This window comes from Gorilla gorilla, chromosome 2, assembly GCF_029281585.2.
Source record: "Gorilla gorilla gorilla isolate KB3781 chromosome 2, NHGRI_mGorGor1-v2.1_pri, whole genome shotgun sequence".
NCBI lineage: Eukaryota > Metazoa > Chordata > Mammalia > Primates > Hominidae > Gorilla > Gorilla gorilla.
Genome location: NC_086017.1, coordinates 127,585,252 through 127,597,211, shown reverse-complemented (window position 1 = coordinate 127,597,211; position 11,960 = coordinate 127,585,252). Strand labels below are relative to the sequence as shown.

Genomic DNA, 11,960 nt, shown 5'->3' with positions numbered 1-11,960 from the left:
TGTTTATACACTAAATATTTAAGTAGAAATAATTTGGGGATAGGAGATGATATCTCAGAACATTGGCATACATTTGACAAATCAGTTTGAATCATATTCCATATCACAAATAATGGATCAACTTTCACACTTGCTATGTATACCTTTTTCATCTAAAGTCCTCATGATTCTATAAAATACCTACAGATACCACAGGAGACATCTTTCCCACTAAGAAAAATAAGCTGAGAGTGAAACCTACCATATCTATCTACACCATGTGTGTATTATTTAAAAGGTTTTCTAAAGTTAAATGAGAAAATAGATTAACAACATGATTTTTATTGCTGATTTCTGAACACCTCAGTCTCATAACCATAGGAAGGTTTGTACCCATATCATAAGACACAATAACCTTAAATTCTATGTGTAAATATTTTGTGAATTTAATGCACTTTCTCTCATATCATTGTCATCTTTAATCACTGATGGTCAAGTCCTCATGTCATCTGCTCTCTCTATTATTTTCATTCCTATTCTGACGATCTAATTCTTCTCATCAAATCTATCTTACTATCCCACTCAACTTTTTCCTCTATGTATTCTGGAATGTCTGACCAATGATAATTTAATTTTCATGCATCCTCAACTCCTTCTCTCCAGAGCTTATCTTAATTGAAAGCTGATTAACTCCCAAGGATAATGCTTACTCAGGAAGCCCTTCAAGAAGTGGAAAATGATCATTTTCCCAATATATTAAGGCTATCTCTCATCACCGTGGCTTATTCTAGACCAATGTTCTTCTGCTGTCATCAACAATACAAAACAAGTATTTTTTCAAGTCTCATGTCATCCATCTATTTTCTGCCATTCTTGTTCTCTATCCTTCTAGCTAGTTTCTTTTTCACTATTCCACCTTAAATCCTGTCATCATTCTACATAATTTCAGGTCACATGGACTGACCAGCACAACATTCTTATTTTATAATACTTTGGTTTCTTTAACACTTATAAGTTTCAACTGAACTTTAGTTATCAGTACTTATATTAATAATGGAGTCAATTCTGTCATCTCTTAAAATGTTTATGAGATTAAACTCAGGATTTCACGTTCTAACCACATCCACAATGGAAATCCTTCAGGTTTCTTATTCTCCCACTCCTAGCACATTATTTTTGGTCTCATGTTACCTACTGATTCCTTAATTTCTCCATTTCTGTCTATACCTCTCTTATATTTTCAGGAAAGGAGTGAGGAATTAAGAATTCTAGTGTAATCATAGTAAGCCTGAGAAATTCTTGGTAAAAATCCAACTAAAGATATACATAGACAGTTCAGAGCTCACAGGATAAATCTGGGCTGGAGACATAATTTGCGAATATTCAGCACAGAGATGCCATTTAAAGACATAAGTCTGGATTAGATCAACAGGAAGAAGTTGATAGAAAAGATGGGTTTGGAAGGAATATTGAAATACTTCAATATGTATAAGTTTAGTGGAGGAAATATCAGCAAGGAAGACTGAAAAGAAATCGATAGTGGGCTGGGAAGAAACCAGAGGGGTATGCATTATTATGGAAGTTGAGCAAAGAGAGTGTTTCAAGAAGAATGCAATGTACGATGGAATGCCTTCTGTCATAGAATGAGGCAACATGGAAATCATTAGTAAAAAAACCATTTTGGTAAAATGTAAAGCTGGAAACCGGATTGAAGTGAGAAAAACAGTGAATAAAAGGAGAGGAATCTGAGCTATGATGGAGAACAAGAAAATAGTGAAGGAGATGGTAGATGAGTGGAGTTTTTGTTTGCTTTATGCTTGTTTTTCTTTTTCTTAAAAGATGGGATATACAAAGTATGTTTCAATATGTATATGTTTAAATGTTTTCGTGGAATGTGAATAATCAAGTGGTGAAAGAAAGATTTATCATGCAGTAGAGAGAGGAAAAACAAAGGAGCAAAGTTGTTGAGAAATCATTTTAGGATGAAACTCCCCAGTACACAGGTAGAGAGGTTTTGCCTTTTCTGGGAGAAGGCAAGTTTCTGCACTGAATTAGGAGGGCCAGAAATGCAAATTGTTTTTTCCAAATTGCTACTGAGAATAAAGAAGAATTCACTCTAATGGGGAATCTTATAACAAAGTATAAGGCAGGTATCAACTTGGAGGGATGAGAAAAGTGGGAAGGTGAGTTTGGAGAAGTGGTATAAATAATAAATTCAGAGAGGGAGAAAGAAAATTTACTGAAGGAAAATAGTAGAATTTTGGCATTAATCAGGGTCCAAATGAGCTTACGGCCGTGAATTGAAGTGATACCAGTCACGCTGATTATATGTTTTTCTGTACACTTCCTCCTGCCCCCAGCACTATTTAGCTACTTCTACATAGGCAAGGCAAGGGAGTAGGAGACATGGTGAAGCAAGCACAATGGAGGGGAAGAGAGGAAGGGATTTGTGGGTGATTATGACCTGTGGAAGTCAAAACAGATGACTAGCAGAGCCAAACATAACACTGAGCTTATCCTTTTCCCATTCGAATATTCTTTTTATTTGCAGTTTTAGTCTGGCACTCTTTCTTACTGTTTTGGGAATCTTCTTATGACTTTAAGACTTATTTCTTCAACACAGCAAACTTCCTCAAGGAAAGGTATCACATCCTATTTCACTTTTGTTTCATCCTAAGAATAGGCATACTGAAGGTGCCCAATAAAGTATACTAAAGCAGTGAATTGGCGGTGGTTATGGGACCTGAACTCCTTCAGAAGTTTTACATTGAAATTATTAGCCTACTGCCAGAAACTTATCCCAAGAAATATTTGTTTAGTGTGAGTATTTACAGATACAGTACAGTAATTTTAGTGGTATTTTAATTTAGGCTTCATGTAGTATTCCCAATCCTTCTGTTAATTGCACTGATTACATCCTCTGGCTGATTACACTGAAAATTGCTATCCATGCCTCAGGTCAGGCAATGAGAAAGTTGTGGGTTGAGTTGTGAGGGAGGATAAATCGGTGTAAATTGAAGTAACAAGCAACTGAAAATAAAGGCAGGGGATGTTTGGAGAGAGTGTGCTGATTAGTTACCATGCTGAGCATTTTGCCTTCAACAAAATCTAACTCTGTGGGCAGACTGAAAGACTAAACTGCTGACTTACTGTGATATCACAATGGCCCTTGAAGTAAAGTTACCAACTCTCTAAATTTTTTTTATTTTATTTTTACTTTAGCTAAGGAACACACCTTAGCTGTAAATTTATTCATACAGAGTATTTCTCTCTGCAATAGCTAGTCTTGACTTATTGTTTAAATTCTCAAAGTGTGAGTCACTTAACTCTAATCTGACCTTGCATGTCCAGCGGAATCCTCTATGTGCTAAGTGGCAGTACAGTGTCATCCTTAATACTTAGGGGTTTAGAGCAAGTCCCACTTAGTCTTGAGTTTTAACTTATTTGAGCATTATCTTGAGTTTTGAGTGTTATCTTATCACTAGGAAGGAGAAAGCCGGAAGGAGAGATAAGAAACCAATAGTCAAAGCAAGGGTTTTTTTAGGTCTGGTATGTTCTCCCAAATATAAGAGCCTTGCATAAAGTCTATAAATGGAAGAATGAAAAAAAGAGAAGATGGATCATTTAAACAAATCTGTATTGAGCTTGGGCATATACTGAAAGTCTCTTTCAAGCCATGTATTTCTGTTTTGGGCCCTGTTCTATTTGGTATTTTTAGCGGTGACTTGAATAACAAAGTACAGGGCCTGCTTATCAAATTTTCTAGAGTCTAATTTGTGAGGGATATCGGATACTCTGAATAACAAAATAAAAATTCAAGACTCTCAGATTAAAAAGTGAGCTAAAGGTAACAAGCTGAAAATCAATGGGAATAAATGTGAAGTCTCATGCTTAGATTAAAACATCCATTGCACAAGACAGGTTGTGGGGGAAATGGAACTTAATTGCAGTTTGTATAAAAACAAGCATTGATCGTTGGCACAATTTATGACAGAAAGCAAAGAGATCTTATACTTGAGTTAATAGAAATATAGCCTCCAGATGGTTGGAGGTAAAAATCCAAATGTACTCTGTACTGATTAGATTACATCTGGAGTCTTGTATTTAGAGTTAGCCAATATATTTTCAAAGAGCCATTGAAAACTAGGTGGTAATCAGGTGGTAGAAACATTTGTACACCACCATAGGACCTGATTAAGCTGGGAGAAGAAAAGATAGTTCGTGAGTACACAATAGTCATCATTTTATTTGAAGGGTTTCCACATGGAAGTAAAATTAAACCTGTCTCCAAAGGCAAAACTTTCTTCATAAATTAGACTTAAATTTGGGGTCAAATTTGAGGAACTGTTTTCCAACAATTAAATATACTCAAGGATTAAAGCTGTTTTGCAAAACAGGAAACATCCTGACAGAACAGAGGCCAGAAAAGAGTCCGGCAAGAAGAACATAAGGCGAACACTGGCATTCATTGAGGGTTTGGCCTGTATGTAGATGATCTCTAAGGCCCCTTTTAACCCTGTGGCTCTACAAGAGGGAACTGGATTTTGAAAGCTGAATCTTTATAGTGAAAACGTGTTCCTTGGTATTAGCTGTCCAGACTGCTGAGTCGTGCACATAGGCAGTGTTTTCTTTTGATTAGCTCATCCTTGTCTGATGGACAGGTGTTGTTTCCAGTGAAGCTGGCTCAGCTTTCTTTGTTTTGGTTACTTTGAAGCAGAAGGATTAATCCCCTCTGGAGATATTTGCTTGTTTTTGCTGTCAGAGCAGTCACACTTTTCCCTTTGTATCTCTTAGATTGTTTTTTGAAGTTCAGCTTCACAGAGAAATAGGCCTCATGTTTCCTTGGTGATTCACTGAGTCTAGCTAGTCCCTCCTCCATCTCCCCAAACTGCCACTGATGGTTTCTTCATCCTGGTTTGCATTTTGGCCTCCACAAGGAAGGATAAAAGACCGACCACTTTTTGGGCCAAAACTTAACAATTTCTTGCAAAAAGTATCTCTCAGAGGTCAAACAGGCACAGGCCAAAGCCATTTCTTTCATTCTTTTCCCCACCTTTATTTGAGGTGACTTCTGTATGAGAAAACAAACAAATGTTAATATAAGTTTATATTTTAGAAATCGATGCTTTCATCAGAAATAAATATAGAAACTCTATATTAACCCACTTTGTAAAAGCATTGATGATTTACATTTAAGGCCTTTGCCATTTTTGAGTCATGGCAAATTGCCCCTTCTGGCCTTTCTTCCACAGGGCACTTTTTTCAAAATAGGATTGTTGTAAGGGAATGAACTTGGAAACACATTTATAAAAATTGAACTGGAATTAAATGGAGTAAAATATTATAAAATCTCAATGCAAATAAAACTATAAATACATATGTCTGCTTTATTACCTAAATGCATTTTGTTAATGCCATATGAAATGGATAATTTAAATCAAATGTAAATTTTCCCTGGAAAGTATCTGGATCAAGAGAATAAGAACATAAGGCACAGACTGAGAAAAAATATTTGCAAAAGATACATCTGATAAAGGACTATATCAAAATTATGCAAAGAACACTTAAAATTCAACAATAAGAAAACAAACCTGATTTAAAAATGGGCCAAATAACTTACCTGACACCTTACCAAAGAAAATATACATATGGCAAATAAGCATATGAAAATTTCCACACAGTATGTCATCAGGGAAATACACATTAAAATAACAATGAGATACCACTACACATATACTAGAATTCCTAAAATCCTGAACACAGGTAATATCAAATATTGGCAAGGATGTGAAGCAATAGGAACTTTTCTTTTCTGTTAGTGGGAATGCCAAATGATATAGCCATTTTGGAAGACAGTTTGGTATTTTCTTACAAAACTAAATGTAATCTTACATATTATCCATCAATTATGCTCCTTGCTATGTACCCAAAGGAATAATAAGCATATCCACACAAAAACCCGCCTACAGATGTTTATAGCAGCTTCATTCATAATTGCCAAAACTTAGAAGCAACCAAGATGTTCAGTTGGTGAATGGAGAAATCAACTGTGGTACATACAAAGGAATATTATTCAATGTTAAAAAGAAATGAGCTATCAAGCCATGAAAATGCATGGAGAAATCTTAAATGCATATTACTAAGTAAAAGAAGCCAATCTGAAAAAAGCTACATGCTGTATCATTCTAACTATTGACATTCTGGAAAAGGCAAAACTATGGAAACAGTGAAAAGATGAGTGGTTGTCAAGGGTTTGGGAAGAAGCATGAATATGCAGAACACAGAGGATTTATAAGGCAGTGAAAATCCTCTGTACAATACTATAGTGGTAGAGATATGTCATATATGTCATTTTTCAAAACCCATGGAATGCACAAAACCAAGAGTGACCCCTAATGCAAACTATGGACTTTGTGTGATTATATGTCAATGCAGGTTCATCAATTGTAACAGATGTTCCATTCTAGTGGGGCCCATTGATAAGGGGGGAACTATGCCCTTGTGGAGGGAGGGGCTATATGAGAAATCGGTGTATCTTCATCTTAATTTTGCTGTGAACCTAAAAATTAAATCTTTTAAAAAATGATATGTGGCTAGTGTGTAACCATTTTTCACTGCTCTGTCATACAGTTGGAATAAAAATACCCTACAGGTCTTACTATTTGAAATGTAGTCCATGGATCAGCTTCATCAACATCATCTGGAGATGTTTTAGAAGTTCAGATTCTCAGGCTCTACCTCAGGTTTAGTATATTAAACTGTACTTTAACAAGATCCCCAGTGATTTATATACACATTAATGTTTGAGAAGTACTGCTCAAGAGCTTATATGCTCAAAAACTTGCAGATATCTAAAATCTAAAATGCAGACTAGCTCTAAGTAGATGGTACTGTTTTAATGATAAAATTTCAGAAAGATCATCATGCCAAACCATCTCCTGCTGTATTTTCTAGATTAAGAATACACATTTGGTGCAAAGGTCCACAATTCCACGGTGAAAGGTAAAATTTCTAAAAGCTCTTGATTCCACACAGAAGACTCTTCTGATGTGAGGGAGATCTTTTGTTCTCATTGGCTTATTTGCTTTAAATTGATTTTTTTTTACCTGTTTCCCATGGCTATTATGGTAATAGGTGCTTTGGGGGTTTCCTGGTGGGTAAAAGATGTATGCTTCTTTCCTCTGCAGCAATAACTTTGAGAAGGATAATAGGAAGTCACTGTATGAACCAGAAAAAAAGGAAACATAGAATATAGTCTAGCTTCTTTTTTCTTTTCTTTTCTTTTTCTTAAAGATGGATTTTCGCTCTTGTCACCCAGGCTGGAGTGCAATGGCACGATCTCGGCTCGTTACAACCTCTGCCTCCCGGGTTCAAGTGATTCTCCTGGCTCAGCCTCCCAAGTAGCTGAGATTACGGGTATGCACCACCACGCCCGGCTCATTTTTGTATATTTACTAGAGACGGGGTTTTGCCATGTTGGCCAGGCTGGTCTCGAACTCCTGACCTCAGGTGATGAGACCACCTCGGCCTCCCAAAGTGCTGGGATTACAGGGGTGAGCCCCCAAGTCTGGCCTAGTCTAGCTTCTTAGATATGCAAAAGGTGTCTTTACAGCTCATAAGTGTTCCAGGACAGTTCATCATGATTAGAAACCTTCTACAGATTTAGGCTTAAAACTCTAGTTAGAAACAACAGTGTTCGTACCTGCTTTATTATCCATGTAGATCTCTACTCAATACTTAGCATAATGATAGGTGGTTGAAGGCAACAAAACACAAATGACATCTCTTAGCAGACTTGAGCTCCATATCTTAAGACTTTGATTCAGGTTATATGGTAAATATCCTTGCTTGGGATGGTATATTATATTAAGTGGGTCTCAACATCTTGCATTAGTGAATGACCTTAGGGCTGCTGTTAACAGTTAGGGAGTGGCAGCATGATGTTAACACAGCACCCAAGAAAAAGTGCTTAACCAGAGAATTTAAGAAGGAATTGTTTTTCTCACTGGGTCATCTATAGAATTTTGCCCTGATTACAGTTTGTGTCTAATCTGCTCCAGGAAAGAACAAGATAACGGGTACAGTGAGGTGGACTGCTAATTAAAACATAGCCTTAAATTCATTATCCATATTGTGAGTGATTATAGTCTACATTGTATTAAAATTTTAAAATCTAGAATAAGAAGAAAGGGATTATGAACTCAGGGTTAGAGATATATTTATGTGTGTTTTAGAAGTAATCTTTAGCTTTTTCTTATTTAAAATGACCTCATAATGACATACAGTCAATTTGAAAATTTGATGGTGTAATGCATGTAGAAGCACTTGGTAAGCTGAAAAAGACAGCTCAAATATTATATGTCTACATACAAACAGATACTATTTATTCTCTCACTTACCATTTTCTCAGTGCAGGTCAACACTGATTGTAACCTAAAAGCATGAGATGCAACTCTTTCTCTCCAGACTTAATTTTGTTATTTATCAAAATTTACAATTGATGAGAAAACGCCCCCGCCCCCAACTTAGCATATCTCTCTCCTTTCTTCAATTCTGTCCTCTTACTCTGCTTATTCCCCAGACCATTCTAAAAAGTTCCCTCTCTTCCCTTGGTGTTTATATTCTTCAAATGCTTGTAGACAGTTTTCATACGCCACCTCAGTTGTTGCTTTGCCAAGCTATACAGATTTAGTCCTTTTCGTCTTTCCTCAGAAGTCACTGCCTCCATCTCTTTAATCATTTTTCTTACTGTTCTCTGAATTCCATCCAATTTGTCGATATCTTTCTGCTAGAGAGGTGCCAAGAACAGAGGGTACAGTGTGGTTAAGGAGCCGTGTCCATCACTTCTCAGCCAGATGGGATGGTTGTTACTTCAGAGGACACACTGAATATATGCTGGGGGCTGAGAAAAAGGAAAAGGAAACAGTAAATCTTGAGAAAGTAATTCTATAATTCATTGTCCCTAGGGAAAATAAGCATTTAATTAAAAGATGTGTTTCTAGTTTTGTGACTAGCAGATGCTGTTTTGGTGACAAAGGCAGAAAATTGCATCATTTAATAAGATAAGAAAACACAGGAGCATAATGCTGTAAATCAGACCCTTTATCACATTTAGAGAAACAATTGTAAACTATGAACAATATTATCTTGAAAATGCTTTTAGTTATTTTATTTAGTATGAAAGCAGACAGGAAATTTGGATCAAATAATTAAAACATTTAACATATTTCTTGTACCATGCTAATGCAGATAATAACCAATTCATAAAATGTGCCTCACAAAAAAGGATAAATTCTGTAAATTTATATTTATGTAGCGTTTCCATCAAAGGTTTTTAGGTTATGTTTCAAGATTTAGGTTTAGGTTTACTTGCAGGATGAGTGACAGGTTAAAGTGTGAATATTTGTTATGTAGGCTTTCCACAGTTAATACTCAGAAGCAAGTATTTTCTAGTGTATTAGACTGAAGCTGAATATAGATATTTCACGAGATGCTTTATTGAAACTGAGTTTCGTTACAGCCCTAATTTATCTTTAGTGTTTTGCTTTATGCTTATGTTTAAAGTTTTACTGTACTCATTGAACTGTGCTTGATCATTAATAATGGCAGCTATCTTTAATGAGATGCATGTCACCCTCTAGCAGGTGGTATGGTCTAATAGTCTGAGGATTGAATTATGATTCAGAAAGGAAATATTTCTTATATGGGACTACATCATAGAATGAGAAAGCTGCAAGTATCTTAAAAATGAAATAACACTTGAAATGGGAGAAAGAAAAAATAAACAAAACAGGTTTCCTGAATGATAATCATGCCCTCTTAGTCCCTGAAAGGAGAAATCACAATTCATATATTGCTATTATAGAATCTAGCAGAAGCTTGGTCAATAAAGTGCTGACATCTTTAGTTAAGACAACACATCTGTTACTCTACTTTGTGCTGTAAGGAGGATGAAGAGAGAAATAGTTACTACAATGCATGTATGTTTTCTAGCATTAAAGCTGCAGAGAAAATAAATATGCATGCCCTTACTTCTTAGAACTCCAAGAACATTACTGAGATTGTGTTGGTCTACATACTACCAATACTTACACTGATGGTAATTCTTAGATATTGGCCTAGTCAGAGTACAAAGTTTAATTATAAATTCATATCTTCCCATTGATACCTTTATCCTAAAATGCAGGTTTTGAAGATGGGAAAGTAAAATCCAGAAATATAGGCACAATTAACAAAGCTATGTAATTGGATTCATAAGAATGAAAGTTTGGGTTTTAGCTTATCTAGCCGTGTGACCTTGGGAAGCACTCTTTGTTAATGCAGTTTGTTTCCCAGGGTAGTCAGGAATATCTATGGGGTTAATGCCATGGGGTATAGTAAGGGAAGTGCTGTACTGAAAGGCACAATAACTCCTTATTGTTTTTCATTTTGTGGTAAAGGTAATCATGTCTCTTTACATGTCTTTCATCTTCACTCTAAGGTTTACTCCTAAAAAAACCATTAGTTTGGAAAAGATTCAACTCTGCAACCATATTAGTTTTGCTTATAAGTTTCAGAGTAGTGAATGGGAAAATAATTTGCATTGCATGAAAAGTAGTACTTACATTTAGAATTTTCTTTCATATCAGTTTTTTATATTTAGAATTTTAAAATTTTAGTAGAGAAATAAGGGATAGGAAATTATTCTAGTCCCAGCTGAGACTCTTCTATCTCATTGTATGGCTGTACCCTACGGGCATAGTTAGCATCACTTTTCTGGTCACTTCCTCCTAATATATTTGGGATAAGAAAGGGTTTATACCTGCTCCTCTCCCACATCTTCATCTTGACTATCACTTCTGCATGGCATTTTCTCTCCTCCGTCATTCTTTGTGTTGCCGTGGTCCACTGAACACTTGTTGCTGGTACACCAGGGAAGTTATGTGTGGCAGACCCCTTTCAGTAAAACTGAGATCTTCAAAATGGCCTTTGCAGAGAGGGAGTAGATAGAATGGAGGGCAGGTCCTCTTTCATCTTACACTTGTGGGAATAGTAATCCAAAAATTTATATGGGCATATATACAATACCACTGAAATCTTGGGAAACTATTTTAAAATTAGAAATTTGTGGGAAATTTTAATTTTTATTCTAAGTGTTCATTGTTTAAGAGAAATGCACTCATGGTTCGAGTTTGCTTGATCATGATCTGTGGGTACAGCCTCACTTTAACGTTGCTCTTTTCTTCCTTGATCTCTCCACCATTAGCAGAGGCCCTTCTTGTCTAAACCACTGTCAGACTTATCTCTACTTACATTTTAGGACACATTATCCTCTACCTATAGAAACTGATCTTATCATCTTCCTACCTCTAGCAAGATATATCTCCATGTCTTAAGTCTGGAATAATCTGGGATCTGTTCCCAGAGGAAAAGCTCAGAGTGGACTTTGGTACCCCTTGTGTAGCAGAACAATCTAGGGCGTCATAGGAACATCATTTGTGATTCCTGTGAGGTCACAAATGATTTCATCAATATGCGTCTTTTGAAGGGGGCAGGTTTACTGGTTAATTGCTAAATCACATACATAGAAGCACATACACACAGATCCATATTCTGCCTGGTCAAGAAGGAAACACTAATTCTCAGAAGCAGATCTTTCTAAATAAGAGTTCTCAAACTAGTAATCCACTAGCCTAATTCAGCTCGTGTATATATTTTATTTGGCCCATACAGTTTTTGTTTATTTTTAGAAATTGCACCAACATTAAAAACGGATACATTTGATATAAGAATCCACATTTCTACCTTTTCTCAAAAATATATTAAGATCTAGATCCACTAGACCTATAATTCTACATGAGAAAATTTGGCTAAGCTGAGTAGGGGCTGCCTTCCATAGGCAATGTGTATGGTCTTCATTCAGCCATGGTCTCTACCAGTTCCTGTTACTGTCCCAGCATGGAAGCCACGCTAATTATTAGTCATCACCGCATTGTTTCTCT

General features: G+C 36.1%; 1 long non-coding RNA gene across 1 annotated transcript; it reads right to left on the bottom strand.

Moving 5' to 3' along the window:
• Positions 1 to 4,205: 4,205 nt before the first annotated feature.
• LOC109026330 (uncharacterized) lies at positions 4,206 to 11,421 on the bottom strand. Its single transcript, XR_002005336.4, has 4 exons — positions 10,781 to 11,421; positions 8,379 to 8,881; positions 7,086 to 7,197; positions 4,206 to 5,050 (listed from the first exon to the last, which is right to left on the bottom strand). It is a non-coding gene; the product is annotated as an uncharacterized lncRNA (long non-coding RNA).
• Between the last annotated feature and the right edge of the window lie 539 nt (positions 11,422 to 11,960).